Raw genomic sequence first — 16,607 nt, 5'->3', positions numbered from 1 at the left:
GGATGGGAGGGCAGGAGGGGGTGCCTGCTCCTCTCTGGTCTTCCCAGTTAGCGTTTACAGGTTTCTTGCTTGTCTTTTCATCCTTTTTTATTATCCAAGAGGCTTCTAACCGTCCTGTGTGCAACAAGTGACTTCCTGATCTTTCTGCCAAACAAGGTGGTTATAAAAGTTGAAAAGGATTAGGTGCTGAGGCTGCAGGTGAAAGTGTCTGCAGAAGAAGTTGTGAGTTTGATCCTTTAATTGCCTCAATTTTACTTCAGACCAATTTCTTTCCCTCTTTCCCTCAAAGCTTCCGAGGACACAATCACTGGGTAAAACTAGACTGTGGATTTCTCTTTCTCTTTTCCTTCCACGCTGCGAGGCTTGCAGGATCTTAGTTCCCCGACCAGGGACTGAACCCGGGCCACAGCAGTGAAAGCGCTGAGTCCTAACCACTGGACCACCAGGGGATTCCCTGTGTATCTCTGTTTGTTTGAGGGTTTCATATGCGGATTTTTTTAGAAGGAAAGTAAGAGCCCTCGGGATAAAATTCTCCCCAAGGAACAATGTGAGCAGAGCGGCAACTTCCCAGAGACAAAGGACGGAAACCCTGCGGATGAGCGAGAAGGAGACGCCTCAGGGCCCCTGCCCCAGCCCAGTGCACGGCACGTGCAGGACATCTGGACACAGAGCAGGGCCGTGCTCGCGCCCACGTGGGGATGGACGCGGGGCGGCTGTGAGGATGTGGGCCTGAGCCCAGCGCGCAGGGCCGTCCCGGGTCCAGGTGGAGAGCCCCCCGCCTGGCCCCGGGCATCGTGCCAAGCACCCCCCGGGGACCGTCTCACCTGGTTCTCGGGGACCAGCGTAGGGGCGGAGTTGCAGTCGGTCTCAGTCACACGCGGGGAGCCAGGTCGTAGCAACTAAACTGCGGTGGGTCGGGGACTTGACCCCGTCTGGGTTCCTCAGGTGTGGGTGACCCTACAGCGTGATGTTCTGGGTGATTATCTAAATACCCGCTTTTTAAAGAGCACTGAACCTGAGATGCAGCAGAGCCTGAAGTGCCCGAACAGTTCCTACGCCAGCCGTGGGGGAGTGGGGTTGGCCTCCCCCTCGGCCGGTGTTTGGGCCACACCACCTCCAGGTGGGCCTCTGGGCCAGCGGCTTCCTACGGGTTAGGGCCTGAGCCTGTGCTCTGCTCGGCGCGTGTCCGCAGACCAGCACCCCAGCATCCTCTGTCAGCAGGGCGGAGCTCCCTCACCCCTGACCCTGGCTTCACCGCTGAACCAGAATCTGCTGTTTGATTAGGTCTCCAGGTGACTCAGATACACACAGACACCTGGGGCCGGTGGATTCTCACCCAGGGCTCCAAGCTCTGCTCGGGGGCATGTCCCCGACAGTAAAAAGACTAATATGGGGCTTCCCTGGTGGCGCAGTGGTTGAGAATCCGCCTGCCAATGCAGGAGACACGGGTTCGAGCCCTGGTCTGGGAAGATCCCACATGCCGCGGAGCAACTAGGCCCATGAGCCACAATTACTGAGCCTGCGCGCCTGGAGCCTGTGCTCCGCAACAAGAGAGGCCGCGATAGTGAGAGGCCCGCGCACCGTGATGAAGAGTGGCCCCCACCTGCCACAGCTAGAGAAAGCCCTCGCACAGAAATGAAGACCCAACACAGCCATAAATTAAAAAGAAAAAAAAATTAATTAATTAATAAAATTTAAAAAAAAAATTGGGTTGGCCAAAATGTGCCTTTGGTTTTTTAAAAAAAAAAAAGACTAATATGTATGTGATGTCCCGCTATACCTATCATGCTATTACGTACATTACACATATTCACACACGTGGAGAGGAAAAAGCAGGATGTCAAAGATGGAAAAGCAGTATTTATTTCCTAATGGTGCAAAAATCGTTTCGGTTGTTTGAACTTTGAAAACCGGGGTTGTAGCATCTCGTGTTTGCGGTGGGGAGGTTTCTTCTCCTCGGCCATGGCCTGGAGGATCAGTGAGGGGACAGGGCCCCACGGAGCCCCTGTGCTTGTTGGGGGTTGAAGCAGAAGGTCCAGGAAGACCCCTCCCATCCCCGCCTGAGCCTTGCTGCCCCCAGGCGGGATTCTGGGAGTAGGCATCTCGGCAGCCCTGCGGGCGCTGGTCTAGCCTCCACCTCCTGGTCCAAGGCCGGCTTGTCCTCTGGCTACTGTGCGCACCCTCGTCACCCGGGGCTGAAGCTTGACCCGGACTCAGAAAACTACCCAACCTGGGAAATGAGGGCCCTGGAAGGACAGCACGGCCCCCCGGGGGCCCGAGGGAAGGGGGCCCAGGCTTTGCTGCACCAAAGGGAAGCCCAGGCATCTGAAGGGCGGATTTTGGCCTCGTAGAAAAGATAACCCCAAAGATGATAAGTTCATGGCTCTGCAGGACCTTAGCTGTTTTATTATCCTAACATCCTTGAAAAACCGCCTCTAAGTATCCAGTTCCTCAGATGCTCCTGGAAGCAGCTTTGCTGCCTTGCAGGTCCTCATCCATGAGCTGAAGAAATCACTGTTTACGCTCAGTTTACAGGAGCCGTGGTTTCAGCCCCCGACAGCTGGACCCCACGTGCCCAGTGAAGGGCAGCATCTGCTTCATCCCGGTGACCAGGCACCACCTCGGAGAAATGAGCCCGTGGGACTCAGCCCCCTCCCTTGGCGTTGCTGGGTCAAAGACAACGTCAGTGTGAAGTTTCCCCTCCTCTGCTTTGCGCCTCTCTCTGCTGCGGTCCCAACCCCACCCCACCTTTTTAGATACACAGTCAGGTTCTGTTTCTGCAAGACCTCATTTGAAATGACCCATTTCCCCCCATCCTATTTTTGCTGTATTGATTTGTACGGCTCACGGGTGTGATGGCTGAAGAGGCGGCCGCCCAGCCCTCCTGGCTGGTGTGCGCACCAGCCTGGCAGCCACTGCCCCTCCCAGCCCGCCGGGCCCGGGAGCAGCCCAGCCAAAGAGGATGTGGGCTTGGTTCAGAAACAGGGCGTCTGGCCCACAGGCCGAGTGTTGCCAAACCAGAGTCTGAACGAGGTGGGTGGATTTTCCCTGCTCTGCCTCTCGTAGCTATGGCTGTGGCAGCACCAGAGTGAGAACTTGGCTAAACTGAAAACAAACAAATAGCGCCGCCCGGCTGACTTGCTAATGATCAGCAGGGGTTGGCCCAGAACGGAGTCGCAGAGACCCAGAGGGCGGCCTCGGGCATGGCGGGCTCCTGCATCTCCGTGCCTCTTCCTGCATCTCTGCTCTACCCGCCCCACCTGGCTATTCTCCCCTTGCCCTTCTTGAATTTTCTTCTAGAACTTTCTGCAGAGACGTGCCCAGAACACGGCAACCTGCACCCCAAATCTAAAGTATTTCCTACGAGGGTGTTTCACCAGGTGTTTATAATGCACCTCCCTGCCTTTAGTGCAAATAGGCCGCCAGATGCCGGATGGTCCTCCAGGCTGGCCGGGGCTCAGCCTCCAGGGTTTTCCAGGCCTGAGCCCCAGCAGTGAGTAGGCGCTGGCCGGTCCAGCCTGCAACCAGTGGCTCCTGGACCCACCTGCCCAGGGAGGAAAGTGAGGGTGCGTTTCTGGAGGGCCTGTCGGGAGTCCCGGCCGCACACGTAAGTATCGCTGTTCACAGCCCCACACTGACCCCCAACACTGGGAACTGTCCTCCTTGGAGCCACAAGCTTGACTGCCCTTAATGGTCGTGGTAAGACAGCGGCCGTCCGACTGTCCTGCAGGGAAGGACCCCGGGTCCTCCATCCCACCCAATCTGCTCCCACAGAGGCCAGTGGCCCCAGAGTTTTAGGTGACGCCAGGGGGCAGGCGTGCAAAGCGACAGGAGAGCCACCCTCTTCCTGAGCTGCAAGGTGACAAGCAACGACTGGGGGCCAGCAGGTAGTAAGGAGGGGTTACAGCAACACGCATGGCGCACACAACACTCGCCACGCGTGAGTCATGCGGCGCCCACGCCGGCAGCTGTTACCCCCGTTTACAGAGAAGGAAACCGAGGGACTGAGAGCGAGGAGCAGGGCCGGACGCAGGAGGTCTGGTTCCAGGTCTGTTCCGACTTCCAGGCCCTCCCGCTGGACACGGCCCAGGATCCAATGCTGGAAGATGGCTCAGGAGCAGAGGACGCAACTGAGTCTAAACAAGGGGTTTTTACTAAAACAAACTTCTTACCGTAGAACAGTTTTAGATCTCTGGGAAAGTCGCAAATACAGTGCAGAGTTGGGAGGTGCCTCACAGCTAGATCCCCTTTTGTTAAGATCTTACATTAGTAGGATACGTTTTTTCAACCGCTGAGCCTATACGGGTGCATCGTGGTTATTACTAACGTCCATACTTGATCAGATTTCCTTGGCTTTTCCCTAATGTCCCCTTTCTGTCCCAGGACCCCACCCAGGATGCAGGCACATCTCACTACACCGAGCGGTCCCTGCTCCGGCCCGGGATGAGCCATTTCTCCGGGAGTTCCTGTTCCTTTATCCGAGGATGGCGTCAGGACCTGGACCTGGTCAGGGAGGGGCTGCCCAAGGGGCAGGCGTGCCTGTCACTGCCCCGGGGACGGAGCTCGCGCTGCCCGGGCAGCTGTGCCTCGATGGGAAGTGGACGCCGTCGCTCGCGGGGCTGCCCTGGCGTTTGCCAGGTGGACGAGCCAAGGTGGACAGACGCGGCCTGGACTCTGGCCCAGAGCTGTGCCTGGAGCCTCCCTGAGAGGCCCGGTGGCCTTTCACCTCTGGCTCTTGAAGAACTTGCCCTTTCTGATCATTCTTTCAATAGGAAAATGAGTCTAGGTGTTATTATGGGCTCGGTGCTTTCTCCACTTTGAGACACACACTACCTTTTCATGGGAAGACCACCTCGTTAACATGAGGCGTCCGAGCCGAGAGCGGCGGGGCCTTCGGTGTTTGTGAAAGGCCAGGAGGGCTTTCCTGGGCCGAGCGAGCTCCCGCCGAGAGGCAGACTATCTTCTCTTGCTCAGTCTCTCACTCACACAAACTCATCACTTTCTTAGCCCTTATTAGATGCAAGACAGCAAGACATCACACTGTCGATGAACCCAGGAGTGAATTCTTATACCGACAGGGTTTATGGCATCTTTGGACCCACAGTCTCAGGAGCCTGTTTTTAACAGACAAGCTCCAACAAGCGTCGTCTTGTAGCTTGGGCTGCGGTGCTCAGTCCCCTCTCCCGGGGACGGGCATCTCTCTCTTCGTAGGGTCTGCCCGGGCAGGAGGACGGCTGTGTGGGTCCTGACCTCACCTCCAGGGGAAGCCTGCTGGGCTCTGTCTGCTCTGAGAAGAACCGACTGTCTTCTAAAAACAGGTTACTGGTCTTTGAAGTACAAACGGATCCAGGCAGAGTTTAGGAGGAGTGTTTTAAGGGCTCACGTGACACTCAGGCCCAAAACGCCCCTTAAATCTCTGTGGTTCCTAATGATCACCTTCTTACCAGGTGGCCAGGTCTCTCCTAAGTCTAATTAAATACAACAAGCTCATTTAAAAAAATCACAAAAAGATTAAACTTGGCAGGTTCTGGTGTCTTTGCACATCTGCATGTTTGTGATATTTTCTTAAAGATTCAGAGTTTCACAGTATGTTTGTGACGAGCAGGCCTGCAAGGGACCCTCATGTTTAGGAAACACGCAGACCCTCCTGCTAGAGGCTGAAGCTGACAGCTTTAGAGAAGGTGCATCTTTGGTTTGTTTTTAACAGTGATTTTTAGAAATCATTGATTTTGACCATTAAAACATTAAACTAACTTGTTAGAATCAGAGACACAGCGAAGCTCAGTCACAGGAAATGGGTTTTGAAGAAGTAGGTACTCCAAGCAGACAGTCCCGATGCTGGCGCGTTTCAGTGTGGCGTTGGTCTTGAAGTAAAGCCAGAAAAAAGTCAGAAAAAGCCATTTGAAAGCAGGGGGGCATCGGTGAATTTGTTAGCACAGCTGCAAACTTGGTTAAATTAAACCCAACAGGAGAATAATCCACACACAGAGCTGAAGGAAGCAGATCATGTAAACGCAAATGAACACAATTTGAAAGCTTTCCAAGAGGAAACCATTAACCCTCAGGAGTTCTTGCAGGGGCAGGGGTGTGTAAGGAGCAGACATTACATCTCCAGGGGGGCTCAGGTGTCTGCTACTTCCCACAGCCAAGAAGTGCCAACTCCAAAATGCTCAGTGATGAAGAAAACGAGATTCACCTGAAACTCCTAGATGCTCAGCCATCCAGGTATACGAAGGCTGCTGTCCCCACCCCCAAAGCACTTCTTCATCCTCCTCCCTGAGTATCAAACTCATGCCCAGGACAGACCTCTCTGGCTGTTGGTTAAGGTGCCATCCAGCTTGGGGTGCTGAGAGCCAGACTTGCCGCTTGAGTTTGACAAACCTCTGCCCTCTTTGCTAGGGCCACAGGAGGCTGCCCTGGGCCCTCATTCCCCCCACCTCCCCAGACTGGTCCCAGCCTCATCCCAAGCTGTTTGCTTTTGCATTTCACACACATGCACCCTACCTACGGCACCCCAGGAGCAGAGACTGTAAGACACCCCTCCCACCAGAATTCTGAGGCCAGGGTTGCACAGTTCAGACAAGCTGTTTGTCCAAAACGCCGTGAGTGAGGAGAGGAGCAAGAGGAGGGATGGAGGGAGAGAGCCTGGGCGGGGAGATGTCAGTCAGTCAGCGGCAGGGCTGCAGGGAGGGAGAGCCCTCCTGCCTCCCACCGGGGTGAGATTAGTTACGAGATGAGAGCGGACAACCAGAGGACCCGAGGGTCTTGGGCAGTGACGGTCAGCGCGAGGACTGCCTGGGGAGAAGTGCAGCTCTTGCCCTGAGAACGACTGGTCCCTGAGTGGCGTTTCCTCACTCTGACCCCGTTTCCTGACGGCGGACAGGTGGCGGGCATGGGCACGGGGCTGCGGCGACCCTCCTCCCTGGCCCGCTGTCCAGTGCGTGTGCCCCGGGCGCCTGCGACATGGGGCCCGGTGCTGGGGGGTCCGAGGGGCGGGCCTGGGGGGCCACCCGCTGCCCCTTGTCCTCCGCCTGAAGCCCAGCCGGTCCGTCTCCTGGTTGTTCTTTAACTTCAGCTCGTTCCGTCCCCTCCCCGACGTGCTTCACTGATTCCAGACAGACCTGGGGGCTCAGGAGAGTCACGTCTGCAACCTCCCCGGGTGGCCCTGAGGACCCGGGAGGAAGGCCCCTCTCTGGCGGTGGCAGGGTGCCCACCCCGGTCCCTGCTGCGATCCGCATCTCCACACAGACTCACTGATCGCCTGCCCAGTCTGGGCTCACACACAGACGGGCACATTTACACGACATGGTGTGAGCAAGGCCTTACACAGGAGTTTTGGGGTCGGAGCTGCTGTTTATACAGAGTGCGGCCAGGGAGGGTTTCTGTGACAAGGAGACCTGAGGGGTGGAGGCGGCACAGACGTCCTGGGTGAGAGCCCAGGGCAGGAGGAAGAGCGGATGCAGCGCCTGCGGCTTGTGTGTGTTGGGCGGGGGAGGAGGGGCAGCGGAGGCGGCATGGCTGGAGTGCGGTCAGGGTGCCACTGGGTGGACGGGGGTTAGCCTGCCAGGCGCCGTGTTCCATGGGGCTCGCAGACCCGGCCCTGTCACTGGAGGGTCCCAGTGGCTTTCTGGAGCCGGGACAGATTGACAGGCTCTTCCGGGGAAAGACAGACATCTCAGATGGACATGGGTAAATGAAACCAAAGTTATGATTGAGAAGCAGAGGTCCGGCTGCTGTAGTAACTTCAGCCCGTGAGGGCACGCCGAGTACGGACAGGGCTAAGGGAGCCCCCGCCCCGTTCTCGGTCCTTTGCTGAGCTCGTCGCACTGGAATCCGCTCAGTAATCCCAGGAGTTAGCACTACCGTCCTTTCTCAGGGAACTGGGAGTCGTTACAGTGACGACCGTCCAGGGTACCAGCCCCAGCACGCGGAGCAGGACGTGGGCTCCCGTCCAGCGGACACACAGGCTGTGCTCCCACCCACCTCCCTCTCCGCCCCGCCAGCATCATTTCCCAAGCCCTGCTGCCTCCCACGGCCGTGCCCACTCTGCTCCAACCCCAGCGGGGCACGTCCAGCCCAACCCCCGAGGAGAGGCAAGGCTTCTGGAGTTGAGGAGATCTGGCTGGTCTCGGGCCTCCTGCTGTCCCGGCGCTGCCGCTGGGAACAGGGAGGCTGCCTGGCTCTGGAAAGAGAAGGTTCTGTCTTCCGCTCAAGCTCCCCGTGTCCTCCCACCCCAAACCACACGCGCTCGGGCTCTGGGGCCCGGCCGGCAGGAGCGGCTGCCAAGGGACCTGGAACTCAGCGTCGCTGGGGCTTTAGAAATCCCTCCAAATCTCCCCGCCCCTGAAATGGTTATGATATAAAGTTACACTTCGATCTAATCTGCAGCGGTCACCGCCCCCCCATCCCAGACCTGACCTCTGGAGGAGCCCAGGGAGGACACCAGGGTCAAGTGGCCCGCGTGGGAGTGCCGCCACTTAGCAGGACAAGCTCCTGGGCCTCACTGACCCCTGAGCCTCCACTGCGTGTCTGCGAGGAGTGACGGTGACCCATTTCACGGATTGTTAGGCAGAGTAAACGAAAGGAAAACACTGGAAGGCAATCAGTGTCCACAAAGGCTGGTTTATGTAAACATTTATTGGGCACCTACTGTGTGCCAGGCACCTGCTACAGACCAGAGGGAGCCCCCCGTCCTCAGAGAGGGCACAGACAAAGTGCAGGGCGGGTGGTGGGCACTGCTGTCCCGTCCCCAGAGGACTCTGTCCCCTTGTTTGTGTGACTGTGAGGCTGTCTGTCCTGCTTCTTCCCTTCCATTCTGTGGGCCATGAGAGCAGAGGTCAGGCCTTCTATTTCTTTTAGATCCTCTTACAAAACCTTGAGCAAGATTCAGAGCATAAAGTAAGCCTCCAGAGAAGCCCTGAGGAGTGTTCTTCAGGTAAACAGGAAGGACAGCCCCAGATGCACCGACCAGGCCACCGTTGAGAACCAGAAGACAGGCAGAATGATGTTCGGCCTGACGGAGGCCTGCATCTCCAGAGGCCCCACTTTTATTTAATTGGTGCCACAGGAGGGAAACAGGCGGTTCCTTGGGGAACAAGGACACACATTTGTGGTTGTCTCGATTCTGTTGATTCTGTAAACATAAGGAGAGGCCAACATTCTACTGTTCTGACTTTTGCAATCTTCACAGAATAAATATTTGCCTTCAAAACAACAACTGGGAAAGCCATCAGGGTAATGTTCTCAAGCACTGTCGCCCCACACCCCAGCCAGTCGAAGAAGTCAGGGGCGAGAGCTGCGTGTGGTCTCTTTGGATGATGATTTTCATGTGGAAAGCTCAGGCTGGAAACCAACAGGCAGCAATTTGGGGGAAAGTTTGGTTTCTTAGTGTTGACAGTTGACTCAAAACTGAGTGTCCCCAGTCACTGGGACATCCCTGCCTTGGTTTCCTCTGGCCGTAAAACGGGGAGCAAAATAACTTAAATGAGAGCTAACAGGGCACCAAGGCATTTGCTCGGACCTCAGGGGTCGTGGGGACAGGGCTGGCCCTGCTGGAGGGCACGGGGTAGATCAGATGCCTGCTGTGTGTTCACACAGGTCTCTCTCTCTCCAAATCCCTCTAAGAATGAGCTAAACTTTAAAAGAGGTTCTGCTGAACTTGAGTGACACTTATTGGACATTTTATCTCCCATAAAGGAACCCATCTGAGAAAACCACACTGTGCAAATGTGCCGTTTACAGATGCCGCCCTGCACCCGGCAGCCGCTGCCCACTCTGGGCTGCACTTCTTGGAGAGGCTGGGTTTCTGCAGAGGATGCAGCATCTAAGTAGCCCCAAAGTGTACATTCTGATTGATTTTCTTCATTACGGGCAGGAAGTTTTATGAACAGCCATTTTGAGTCATTATTAAGAACTGAATCTTAAAGAAAATGGACTTTGAGAGTCCTGAAGTGCATTTAAGAAAGCGTGTCTCCATAGTTTTAAAACTTAGGGTTTTTCTGGGCCCAGATGTGTTGTTCGTTAGGCAAGAACACAGGCCTCAATCAAACCATTAAACCGTAAAACCCTATCTACGGTTGGCAGCTCTGACTTGCCAGCCGGGTGCTAAACCGATCCCTAGCTCAGTTCCCTAACAGCTCACCTGGAAGGAGAGGTTTCTGAATTGAACCATCAGGGCAGTGTTCTGTCCATCCAACTCCATCTCTCTCCCAGTGCTGGGATGCACGTCTCCATCTCTCCAGGTGAGACCTGGGGAGTGGCGCTGACAAGGGCCTCTGGGCTGACTGCGGGAGTATCTAGCAGGGCTGCAAAGGGGTGGAGGGCCATGTTTGACTCTACAAGAACCTTAAGTGTTTCCTTTCCAGTTTGAGCCTTTTAAAAATGTAAGCTACCAGTGCTAATAAATGAGCAGTTTACATGAAAAAAAAAAATGGAAGCATGTTTCAAGTTGGAGTCTTTAAAAGTTTTCTCAGAAAGGGTCCCTCTGTCATTGTTCATTGCAAAGAGAGCAGATGTCGAGTTGAAAACCCAACTGCCCCTGCTGCCCGACTCCCACCCTCCAGCGCCAGTGGCCATCCTGCCCCTTCAGCCCCAGCAGCGCTCTCAGAAAGAAGCTCCTACAGACTGACTCAAGGTGGGGTGGGGGGGGGCGGGTGGATTTCAAAATATACCACCTGGTCTTGCTGTGGGCACTGACGGTCCCAGAATGACACGGGCAGCCCTGAGTCACTGTTTTGTTTGCCTTCCCACTGTCCTCGCTGAAACCCAGACTCCTCACCATGGCCTCCAGCTCTGCTCACTCCATCCCTGGTCTCCTCTGTCACCTCCTCCTGTTCACCCCGCCTTCCTTCTGCTGTAGCCACACTGCCCTCCAGCTGGGGCAAGGCGTCTCGGGTCCACCCCACCCGGGCTTTCCTTGGCCACCTCTCAGATTCCACTTCTCAGGACGCCCCTCACTCTCACCCAGGCACTTCTCCGCGCGCCCACTTATATCTTCCTGGCACTGGGTTTACGGGAGTGTCATTCATGTCTCTGGACTGTGGCTCCTCTGTCCTCACTAGAAGGCAAGTGCCCCAAAGTAGGGGCATTTCCCCACCGCCTGGGGGTCCCAGGGCAGTGCCTACCATGGAGCAGATGCTCAGAAAAGACTTGGATGAATGAGTGAACATTAAACATACGTTAAACCCACCTTGAAATCCTACCTTCTTCTCTCTCCCGGGCACAAAGTTTAAGAAATATGGAACTGGAAATATGGCAACATGGACATTTTAGTAGAAAAGATTTAGCCCGATAGCTGTCAAACGGTGGCCTCTCGGTTTGCATTTGTAATCTGGATTCGCGTGTCTGTCTTCACATCCTGAGAAAGTGCTTTATGCCAGGATTAAGGTGCTGTTGGCAGAATTCTCTCCCTATCATTTTTGGGAGACTAATATCTTATGTCAGTGTTTGGGCTCACCTTTTAGTTGCTGTATCCAGCCTCTGAAAGGTGTCGACCCTGAGGGATCTGGAAACACCGCAGCTGAGCTGGGCTTCCGAGTGCGGGGCCCTCACGGCCACGGTGAAGGCAGCTGGGCAGGGGCTGCTGAGTCCGTGGGGAGAGGGACCCGCCAGCAGGGCCCCTCCCTGCCAAGTGAGGGGCCCGGCCTGACTCACCGCCCGAGAGCGTCTGGAGGACCCAGCTGGCCAGGGGGCATGGCCGCCTTCTCACTGCAAGCGCGTCTCCCCGGGGAAGGCTGGTCTCCACCGCCCCACTGGACACACCCAGTGACCCATCTGCCGGAGACGGAGGAAGGCCTCCTGGTAGTTAGTTCTGCGAGATTCATGTGCCAGAGCTCTGGGCATTTCCGCGGGTCCTGGCGTGTGCCTGTCCCACCTTGGATGACCTGAGCGCCAGGCTTGGAGTACCGCATCTCTGCACCCAGAGGGCTGGCTCCAATGGGATCTGCTGCCTATTGGCCGTTCCTGGGCCCCTTGAGCCCATGGTGTGATTAGAATGGCTGGCGACCTTTCTCTGACATGATGGATCCCACCTACCACCCAGATGTATGTGCACCGAGCGCCCTCCGTGCTCGAGGGGGGCACCAAAGCCGCCTTGGAGGGTGGGACCCCTCGAGCGCTGTTGGGTGAGGCCCACCCTGCTCCCGAGACCCTGGCCACACTTCTCCTGAGCTCCGACCACGTGGGGCACCCACCCCGGACAACGCCTGGTGCCCTTGGGACAGACAGTGGAGAGAAACGCAGTGCAGTCTCACTCTCTGTGCTGACAGAGGCCGGGCCTGACCCCCAAGGCCCCGTGAAAATCTCTCTTCATTGCTCGAGTGCATCAGACTGAACCGCCTGAAATCACCCACAGTCACCCATTTGCTCTGTAGACGAACAGCAGTGCCGCCTTTCCACCCCGCTTTTCTCTGCCACCAAACCTTTGTCGGGGAGACTCCCAGAGACACGTGTGGCATCTAGGCTGACACGACCCCAGACCTGAGGTCTACCTGTCGCACCTGGGGGCGGGGTGGTCCTGGCACTTTCTCTGCTCATCCCCACAGAGGCAGCAACTGAGCGTCTGGTGTCAGCTCCCCTTCCTGCCCTCGAGGGACACAGCCTGAGTCTGGTCGCCCGGTGCTCCGCCCTCGTCAGCCACGGCTGCTGTCGCATCGCCGCCTGTGCTGTGGCCACGGACAAGTCCCTTCCCCTTTCTAGGGCCCGACCCCCTTATTTGAAAAGCAGGGAAGACAAGCATGAACATGTAAAGTGCCATAGAAACGAAGGGCAGAGGCTAAGGGCCCGGGTGTCAGCTCATCGTCGCTTGCTTTATTCCGGGGGAAGTAATCTGAGATTGAATACGGGTCCCACCCGGGCATGTGAGCTCACTGTGGGCAGCAACCTCGGCCATGGCGGGGAGGCTCTCAGAGGGTGGAGGCCCGGCCTTCGTTTCCTAGTGGCTCTAATGTGCTAAGTGAGCTTAATGCAAGTTAATTAACGATGCTCTTGGTGGGCGGAATTACCTATGCAGAGCCGAGAACAGCATCAAAGCAACAAGCAGGCAGGTGTCCGTGGGGATAACTGAGGAAACCAGGGCCAGGGGGAGAGCTGCAGGGAGGTGTGCAGGCAGGACCCGGGGGGCCAGGAGGGAGACGGCGGGGTGAACATTTCATCACCGGGCTGGCTTCCAAAGGGCCATCCTGTTTACAGCTTCTGTGTTTGACTTTCAGGTTTACCGGAGTCTTTGAAGTTGGGTTCCTGGGCATTTGCTTGAGAATGAACTTCATTTTTTGGAAGCCACAAAAGTCAGAAAGAAGACTCGGGTGACCTGGCTTTCATCTGTGGTCCTTTGGGACCTCAGCAACTTTGATGGGAGGATGCGCCCCAGTTAAAAGTGTCAGTGGGCTTTGCACCCCGTGACGTGGGGGACAGGCCAGGTCTGAGCATGGTGGGGCTGCACGAGGCGCAGGACACAGTGACACCCAAGGAGGAGGGCGAGCCCCCACGTCTGAGCTTCACAAATACGAACATGCCGCAACATGAAAACCCTGTTTACTTTCAGAAACTGGATAGTAGCCAGAGGGTGAAAATCAAACATTTCAGGGAAATTTTATTGACTCTTTCCTCTCAAAGACATGTGCTTCCAGGATTACCCTCCAAATGTGCCGTCAGAGAATTCTCCCTTGTCATAGCCTGGCTCACTTGGCGGGGTGGGGGTGGGGGGTGGTTAGGCACAGAGAGACCCCAGCTGACCAAGCCCAGGCAGGGCCCCCATCCTCTCCTCCAGTGACAAGGGACACGGGGCAGCCGTCGGGACTAATGCTCATTCCCCAGCTTTACTGAGTTGCTCTCTTTATGGTGGACCCTGTTGAGACGTAACTTGGAAGGTTTTAAGGCTTAGAAATCTCAGCGCGTTAAATTGGGTGGGAAATATTTCTGTTATTTGAATTGATCCCTTTTCTCCTTTAGCTCATGATGGATTTTTACCTCTTAAATATTTTGAATTAGCTGCAGTTTCACTCTCGGTTAGAGATGTCTCACTATGCGACTTCAGACTTCAGAACCTCAGGGCAGGAGAGGCTGGGCTTCCTCAGGCCCTCCCCATCCCGTTTGTCAGCCGTCACCTCCTATCCCAAGTCTCTCCAACTCCATCAAGCTCCCCTGATGGACGGACGGGGCTTCCTCTCTGCTGATGTATCAACTCACTCCACTCCTTATGGCTTTAACGTCCCTCTTGGACCCTCACCGCTGTCCCCGCTCCCCTAACACCTCCAGCCTCCACGGAGCAGGTGCATTTACGGCGGGGAGATGGGGAATCAGCCGCTCTGGTGCCGGAACCCAAGCCGGCCCTGATCTGCCAGGGCATCGAGTGGAAACTCCTGGCTGAAGTGAGAGCTGAAGCCACCAGACGTGCATCCTCACCCGCTCACTCTCTGTCCCCCGCACCCCAAAAACACGGCGGCCATAACCTCGGCCTCAGTCTTGAAGGGAAGGTGGCTCAGGGGACCCGGGGTGGGACCCCAGCCGCTGCTTGCCTCCCCAGGAAGCAAACTTTCAGGCTCCTGGAGACCCTGGCGTCTCAGTAGCCGAGATCCCAAGCCCGCTGGGCACACAGAGTATGGCTCCTTCGCCAGATGCACAGCCCAGAGCAAAATGGGGTTTCTGCTGTTTTCCTGAAAACAAAGAACAATCTCAGGTCTTAGAACCAGTAGCGCAGACGTACAGTAACCGGGAAAGCTTGTTCAAACGCAACCTAAAAATGACACGCATTTCAAAAATGCACCCGGGCTGTCTCCCGGCAGTGACATCTCTGTCTCATCCACAGCCCAAGAGCTCAGGAAACCAAGAGGGAAGGACAAGGCTTACCTGGACCCCACTGGGGGATCCGTTTCCAATCCCAGCAGAAGATGGTCCGGGAAGAAAGCCAGGCTCCGTCCTGTCGGGGCCACCGGGTTCCCCGGTGGCCACTGGCCGTGTCCCGGGAGCAGGTGTGGAGTGGCTGGTGGCCGGCAGAGCTGCCGGGGCTCTGCCCTGCGTGCTGTCAGCCCACTCCTCTCTGCTCCTGGGCTCCTGGGCCTCCACCCTGACTGTTCCCGCACCTCCTGGAGCCTTCCACACGCAGACTCACCTGCACCATCTAGAGGCGTCTCCCTGCACTGGACGCAGGGCCCGGGAAGGGGGCGGCGGGCGGAGGGGCCTCCCCACCGCCCCTCGCGCCTGGCTCTGACTTCCTGCCCAAAGACACCCGTGGAATCTGTAAAATCATTGACTCCCGTCTTTGGAGGGCGGGGGGCGGGGTCTTGCTTCTCTCAGGACAACCGGAGCCTTTGGGCACGGGAACACCAGAAAGCTAAATTAGCATTAAAACCACATTCATCAAAGTGTGTGCACCCAAGGGCCCCCACCAAGATGGCCGTTCACTGCTCCTGCCCGGTCCTGCCCTCCTCTCCCCACAGCTGCTGCAGGCAGAGTCACCAGGACTGCACTCCTGTCCCCCGCCCCCCCCATACACCCCCATGCAACTGCAGATCATCATACACACGCCAAATCGCTCCAAATAACACACACCCCATATAACTCCAGATAACCATACACACCCCGCGAAACTCCAGTCAAATATACACCCCATGGAACGAGGGATGAGGAAGACATTTGAAACAAACATTTTGAAAAGACCTGCCTTTCAGGGTTGGTCAATGCTTTCCAAAGTTCTGTGATCCTTAAGAAGGAGGCAGTGTCTCCTGCCCTCCCACCCCCAGCCCACTCGCAAACGGGGGTGACCCCTCCCGGCTCGGCTTCCAGCCCCTCCTTTTCCCTCTGGTCTTCTCAGCCCAGATACATGCATCTTACTTCATACGTGAGAAAGGAAACAGCTTAGAGGGAAACAGAAATGTGTGGACTGGGTGAGGGTCCCGAGTGCAGCATCTACTCCTTTCTGAGGATGAACAGATCCCAGTTCATCCGACTTATTTGCCAACATAACGATTATCCAGACAGACAAGGTTTAAATGAGAATTTTACCCTGAATGTTGAAATTTGCTCCTTTTACACATCCCATGCTGAGCCCAAACTGAAGGTTTGTGATAAATTACAATTACTAAAATTTTTAATGTAGGAATCTAGGGAAACGAACGGTAACTACATATTCTGGGCTAATCTAGAATTTCTATTGCGTACGATTTTGACTTTTTGCCATGCTCGTTTTGTTACGTGTGTTTGAGGATGAAGATTATCTTCGGTGTAACTTTTTTTTTCTGCTGGAAATTAAATGGTGACTTAAAATTTACCAAAAAGAGATGACACTGATACTGCAAGAGAGGTAAAAAGGAGAAATGTTAGAATGGGCACAGAATATGGATGCTGCAGTAGAAGCCAAAGAGGTTTTTTCCTCTCTTTGAAAAATCTAAAACATTATGCCACCATGTCCAATGAAAATGAAGGTACAAAGTAATTTCATTGATTAAGAGAAGGAAAGAAACAAGTGAGATTATTGCTTATCTTCATCGTTTAAGGCTTTGGAGATCTGAAGATATGTGATTTCTGTTTTTCTGTCTTTCCTGAAAGACTGAGGCAGCAACAGCAAAAGGTTAAAAATAGCATTAAAAAAAGAAAAAAAGAACATAAATCAA

General features: G+C 55.5%; 1 protein-coding gene across 1 annotated transcript in view; it reads right to left on the bottom strand.

Moving 5' to 3' along the window:
* Positions 1-15,035, bottom strand: part of EDAR (ectodysplasin A receptor) — a 56,954-nt gene extending 41,919 nt beyond the window's left edge. The window contains exon 1 of the mRNA XM_036873959.1: positions 14,845-15,035. The gene's annotated coding sequence lies outside the window, so the exon portion shown is untranslated. The remainder of the gene's footprint in view (positions 1-14,844) is intronic.
* Between the last annotated feature and the right edge of the window lie 1,572 nt (positions 15,036-16,607).

Source organism: Balaenoptera musculus, chromosome 13 (genome assembly GCF_009873245.2).
Source record: "Balaenoptera musculus isolate JJ_BM4_2016_0621 chromosome 13, mBalMus1.pri.v3, whole genome shotgun sequence".
Taxonomy (NCBI): domain Eukaryota; kingdom Metazoa; phylum Chordata; class Mammalia; order Artiodactyla; family Balaenopteridae; genus Balaenoptera; species Balaenoptera musculus.
Note: the sequence above shows the minus strand (reverse complement) of the source record. Positions and strands in the feature narration are given on the sequence as shown.